Here is a 7,155-nt window from a genome sequence, read left to right on the forward strand (position 1 = left end):
TATTGTAGTTTACTATTTCATTCATCAATAAAATATTTCTATTTCTAAAATAAGTAGAGATGAAGAGCTTTATGCATTATCCATGACTCCTTTGGTAAGAAATTATTACTTTGTATGCATAAAACATGAAAAATACAAGATAATGCCGTATGCAATAGCTATCACCAAAGTTTGTGGTTACCTATTGTTGAAGACTATAAAACTTTCTGCAAGATGGCCAGGTGAGAAAGCAAACGAAGTATTTGGGGTAAGGAGTTGGTTATTATAGTCATAGATTATTATAATTGGATTTTAATAGTTCGTGTTTATGTTGTAGATTATTTGTTTGAGTTATAATAGTATGTATTTGAGGTATAAACTATTTTAGTTTGAGAAGAAAATAGTAAACATTATAACAGAAAATTAAAAGAAAATATGAATGCAAAATAATAAAAACATTAGTAAATAAGGGGTTTTGAAATAGTGTTGATCATAGCTAATTGAGAACTAGAAAATAGTATTTACTATAGTAAGAGAATGAAAATAGAAAATGATATTTTATCACCATGTTTGAAGAATGGGAATATCATATTCTAATACATTTCATATTCTCACTCATGGAGGTTTTCCATAACCACCCAAATCGGTGAGTTTTTTATTTCTCCATTTTCAATGGTTTTTCTCTCTCTTTCTTTTTATGTCTTCATTTTATTTGTTTTACTTCTTTCTTGATGTTATTTAATTTATTTAAATTTTATAAATATGTTTAAATTAAATTTATAATTAATTTTATTAAGAATAATACTAATATAATAAATTATTTTGCTATTATGAATTAATATGAAAACCATATTCTTTTAAAAAAATATGAATAATCATAATTATATTTTCTTAAATCTCTTTTTATTGGTAAAATATATTGAGATCACAAATTATTTATTAGAATGGTTAATTAGTCTTTAAAAAAATATTAATTAATTAACTAATAATAAAATTAGTTAATTCTTTTCAATTAAGCAATCTTATACACTTGTACTTCTAGTTTTAATCTATAATTATAGTTATTTTCTTAAAATTAAAAATATTGTTTAATGATTTAAAACCAATTAGTTATATCAACTTCATTTGTATATATATATAAGACTTATTATTAACATTAGCTAATTAACTCTTCAATTAACAAAACTACATAAGAAAAAGATATTTAAATTGATTACCAATATTTTTTAATAAAAAAATGATAATATAAATGTGTAATATAAAAAATTTAATTAATAATAAATGTATTAAACTGGAGGGTGAGTAAATAAATTTAATTAAATTTTAATGGATTAAAATTAATTTAATAACTTAATGCAATAAAAATAAATTAACAAACAAAAATTAATTATTGAAATTAATCATACTTTATAATGGTATAAAAATATAACACATCCTATTCTCATTTCTATACATATCCAAACAGAACAGCATAATAACCTCTTAAGTTGATACAAACCACTTAACTTCAATAGTAAATACTATTAAAGTTTGCACATTTATCGAGTAACTCCTATCTTCTTATCTTTTTCTACTTTTCATATTATGAGTAACTCTAATTTTCCCTCTTAATCTATCATCTCACAATTAATTGTTTGGAACTCCATCTTACAACTCTACATTCCAAATACTCCATCTTACAACTCTACATTCCAAACACAAACTTATTAATTCCACTCATTGAGCCAAATGCCTACTAAGAATTAGAAAGAACCATCCTTTCGCCTACTTGGTTTCGGTAACAAATTACGGTAGGCTTGTGTATGGTTATGCAATTGAAACAAAATACAGGTAATAGAATAGTTATTCAGAGAGAATCTTCGTGTTGCAGTAAAAACCAACCAACAAGGGTTTAGAATCCCATACATTTTAAAACTAATCAAAGTTGTCACTTTTTGTTGGATCTCATCAGTATCTTCAAAAAATGTCCTTGCCTAGGGACTTCTGTTATTCCCACAAAAGATTATATTCTAGGCTTGTGCAAGAGACCAGATTTAGCCTTTTAGTTCCTGGTTGAACTAGCCCAAATCAAGTAACAAGATGAATACACGTACCATGTGAAAGCCTTGTTGTTCTCTTTCGTATTCGATTAAAGCAACATGGAAGCCCTTCACACCCCAAGCTTGGTAAATCTTGCATGCTTGAATAAACACTACCCGAACATTTAGATAGCGAAGAACTCGCTATCTAAATCTTTTGTGCCACTAGATAGCGAAGAACTCGCTTGACACCCTGCCAATGACATCAATTGGTTATTTTAAAAACTGACTAAGATGATTCATAAATATAGGCGATGTCAGGCCTTTGTAAGATATTGTAGAGACCCTATGGTACTTCAGTAAACAAGTAGATCAAACAAAGGAGTTCCATACTCGGATGGTGTGGGAGCCGATTTAAGAGAGTTCAGATTTAGTTTGGTAAACAAATCCTCAACATAAATAGCCTTTTGCAATTTCCATAAATAGGTGATTGCAGTGATTGAATTCCAAGAATTCTTAAAGAAACAAAAGACGGCATACCAGATATTGGCTGAGGTCACCCAATATGCTTAACATTCGAGTTCCTATGATTGAGACACCGAAGAGGAAGGTGCACTTTATTGGTATAGGTAGTAACTTTTAATTCTTTTTAAGCCTTTCTTAACCATACTTTCATGTCAAACTCATTAACTAAATTAATCAATATTTATTAACTATGGGTACATTCCACTAAACACCCACAACTACACTCTTCTCACTACAGATATATTTTTGTGTCGAAGATATAGACCAATAATAGCAAGTTAGTCATTCACGAGTGTTCGTAACACCAACTGGATCAATCGTTTTACAATTGGGTTACCCCTATATTCTTAAGTACCAATGTTCCTCTAATGAACAACCTGTTTATGGTTCAATCATTAAATTTGAACCCCTCTTGGGCTAGTGAGAAGGTAGGATATTGCGGAAAAAACACATTCTAATTTTAATTTTACATAACGCGCAAAGAATATATGAGACAGAAACAAAATACCTATGATCAATTAAACATAAATATATATAGAAATTAAGAAGAAGAAAAGATTCGAAAAACGTACCCTTAGTCTTTTCACAATTTCCTCTCCAAAAACTTCGAACATGAACAATAAAAAACACAATAGGTGTTAAAAAACAACAGACACCACCACGTTGAGACCTCGATATTCTCGGAGTAGAGAACCGTAGAGAGTTTGTGAACTTCTTTGAATAATTTGGAGAGTGAATGATTTTGTTTTGAGAGAAAAAAAATATTTTTCCAAAACCTTCAACAACTTCAATATTTTCATTACCTTGCAACTCCAACACATTTAGGAGTATTTATAATAGTGCAAGTGAAAGATGAAAGAACCTTTCTTTTCATCTTCCAAATAATAACGAGAGAATTCATTGAAGAAATTGAAAGGTTTATAAGTTATTTGAAGAAAATGAAAGGTTTATGTAATTAAAAATATATGACTAAATATAACTAATTTTCATTTAATTAATATGTACATTAATTAACAATCTATTTTATGTAATTAAAAATATGCATGTAATTAAATAAAACTAATTTTTATTTAATTTAATTTAATATTATAAAAACAATTCCTCTTAATTATTTAATATGACTCAAATTCATATTAAGTTTGATATTTTCTCTAAAATTATATCTCATATAATTTTGTATAAATAATTCCCTTTATTAATTTGAACAATTCAAATAACAAATTAATTCAATTCTCATTTTTATCTCAACTGAGCTAACAAGAGTACCTTATGGAATTATAGTTTGAATCTCCAATGGTACTTGAGTAATTAATCAAACTATTTGATTAAATTAATCAACTTTTATTAACTGTCAGTCACTCCATTAAAGACTAGCAGTTGCACTCTTCGCACTACATATATATTTATGTGTCTATTGGATATAACCAATCAACGGTGCATTGACTCTTTAGAAATTGCTCATAAGTATAGTTGAGCCAAGATTACTGTTTTTACCCCTGTAGTTAAATCTAACTCCTTAAGTACCATTGATCCCTCTAATGAACAATAAGTCATAGTCCAACTATGACCAAACCTCTTTCGGGCCTTCTTAAGGGAGGAATTTAGCTATAGTCTTTAACTATAGAGAATGAGTGAATTCCTTCTTGTGTAGCTGTATTCCCAACTCCTCAATCAGACGAATCCCTAAAATGGTAGGCATATTGAGTAGGTAAAACTGACCATTCTCACCCATATAAATCAAAGAACCCCTTTCATAAGCATGAATTCACAACTCAATTAGGATTCAGGTCAAGTCACCTATGGTCATCGTGATGAAATGTAAGTCTCATCTATCAACGGTGTTATATAAAGAGACTATACATTTTGTGGTCCGAACTTATGCAAACTCTTTGCATAGAACACCTCTACTCACATGTCTACACATGAATGATTAGGATCAGATCATTTGTAGCACTTTACAACAATTGTAAGGACTAAAAAGCAGGTCGTATTCGTAGTGTCACTAGGATAAGGTATCCAATCTTATCCATCTATTACTGAATGTTTAGGTTATCACTTAAGCATGATACGTCTGTATGTCTCTACATATATGTTTAAGTTTTAGACAATAATCATAGTTTATTAATTTTTGTGGATAAATGCAACTAAATGATAAAGATAATACCTCTGTATTTTATTAAATTAATAAATTATTTGTACAATATAATTACAATTACAAGGCCCACAAGATTTAGGACGTCAACCTCAACACCTTTGTTCAAGTCGTAGAGACGCCACTTAAGGGAACACTCATCTGCTTTCCCTAAAGTCGGGAAGTAGTGAACTCCATCTTGTAATTTTATGTTCCCAGCTCCTTACTCGATATTGTCCCCAAAATGGTAGGTATATTGATTTGACGAAATGGCCACTCTCACCTATACAAATCAAAAGATAATACTTCGTGAATAAAAGTTCATAATACACTTAAGATTGAGACTAAGTTGCCTAGGTCATCCTATAGAAATAGAAACCTAACTAATCAACAGTGTTACATCTACTGGTTACTATTTCACAGTCCGATCTTATGCAAACTCATTGCATAGGATATCCCCACTTGTAAGGGTGGAAACGGTTTGGTGGTCAAATCGAACCGAATCGAATCGAACCACAGTTTTAAATTCGGTTTTGATATTTTTAAAAAATCTATAATATAGTTTTTAAAATTGAAAAACGATTCGATTCGGTTCAGTTTTAAATTCAATTTTATTCTTTAAATTAAAAACAGATCGGATGTAAATTTTTTTACTTTTTTTGATATATATATATATATATTAGTTAAAAATGGTTCGGTTTGGTTTCAAATTCAGGTTTCGAAATTGAAACTGAACCAAACCGAATTAATTCGATTTCAAAATTTCTTCAAACCGGACTGAACCACATTCTCAATTTCACTAAGTTTTCGATTCGATTTTTAGAAATGATTCGATTTTTGCGGTTTGAATGGCCACCCCTATCCACTTACATGTCACCTACATAAATGCATTGGATCATTGTGTTTGTATCAAATACAAAGTGGGTCGTATCCATAGTGTCACAAGGATAAGGTACCAACATTATCCCTATATTCTAGACCCTTTAGGGTATATCTTGAACATTGATCCCTGTAGGTCTCCACATACAATTCAAGACTCATAAGACATCATTGGATGTTAGTTTATTGGATTTAGGGTTATTAATACAAAATAGAATATAACACAATCAATAACTTTATTGAAATAACATCAAACATTTGTATTGATGATGGTCAATTAATTACATTTACTATCTACAAATTTTAGAGCATAAAACTCAACAAACTCCCACTTGAACTAAAACTCTAGTCAGCGAGATGTACATAATATCACTATCTAAAGCAACGAGAATGGTAAATAAATATAATAAACCAAGATATCCATATACCTATTATATATCTCCCACTTGCACTAGGTTACACAATGTACATGTCTCACAAACCTAGATTCTCTAGATGACTCTCGAATGCTTTAGCTGAAAGAGCCTTCATAAATGTGTTAGCAATGTTGTGCTCCGAAGAGATCTTTGTGACGATCACATCTCCTTGTTGCACAATCTCCCACATCAGATGATACTTCATTTAAATATGTTTTTCTCTTTCGTGGCTGCATGATTTTTTAGAGTTGGCTACTGCGCCACTGTTGTCACAGTATAAGGTGATAAGAAATCCATGTTTGGAACTACTTCCAAATCACTTAAGAACTTTCTGAGCCAAACTGCGTCATTTGCTGCTTCACAAGTAGTTATATATTCAGCCTCCATAGTGGAGTCTGCAATGCATCCTTGCTTGATGCTATGCTATACTACAACTCCACCGTTTAGGGTAAACACCGATCCTGATGTAGATTTCCTAGAATCCTTGTTAGTTTGGAAATCAGATTCGATATATCTCATAAGGATCAAATCCTTAGACCCATACACTAGCTTGTAGTTCTACGTTCTCCTAAGATACTTAAGGATATTCTTAACAGTAGTCCAATAGTCTTATCCTGGATTGAACTAGTACCTACTGACTATTCCCACTGCATAAAAAAAATGCCTGGCCTAGTACAGAGCATAACATACATTAAGCTGCCCACAATAGAGAATACGTCTCATATCCTAAACTTCTTGAGGTGTCTTAGGGTATTGTTCCTTAGACAAGTGAACCCCGTGCTTGAAAGGTAATAAACCCTTCTTAAAGTTCTACATCGAATATTAAGTCAACATTTTGTCGATATAAGTTGCTTGGGTTATTTTGTTCTTGCGATCCTTAATAATTTGGATCCCAAGTACATACTGTGCCTCTCCCAAATGTTTCATTTTAAATTGGGTTGCCAACCATTTCTTAATATTAGTAAGGAACCCTACATCATTCTCAATAAGTAGGATATTGTCCACATAAAATACTAAGAAAGCTACTTTATTGTTGATAATTTTCTTGTAGACACAAGGTTTATCAATTTTTTGATCAAAACCAAAAGTTTTGATCGCAATATCAAATCTAATGTTCCAAGATGTGGACGTTTGCTTCAACCCATAAATGGATCAACTCAGCTTGCAAACTTTTTGCTCATGATCTTGGACTACGAACCCCTCGGGT

This window comes from Benincasa hispida, chromosome 3 (assembly GCF_027475165.1).
Source record: "Benincasa hispida cultivar pf3 chromosome 3, pf3_genome.v1.1, whole genome shotgun sequence".
NCBI classification, from domain to species: domain Eukaryota; kingdom Viridiplantae; phylum Streptophyta; class Magnoliopsida; order Cucurbitales; family Cucurbitaceae; genus Benincasa; species Benincasa hispida.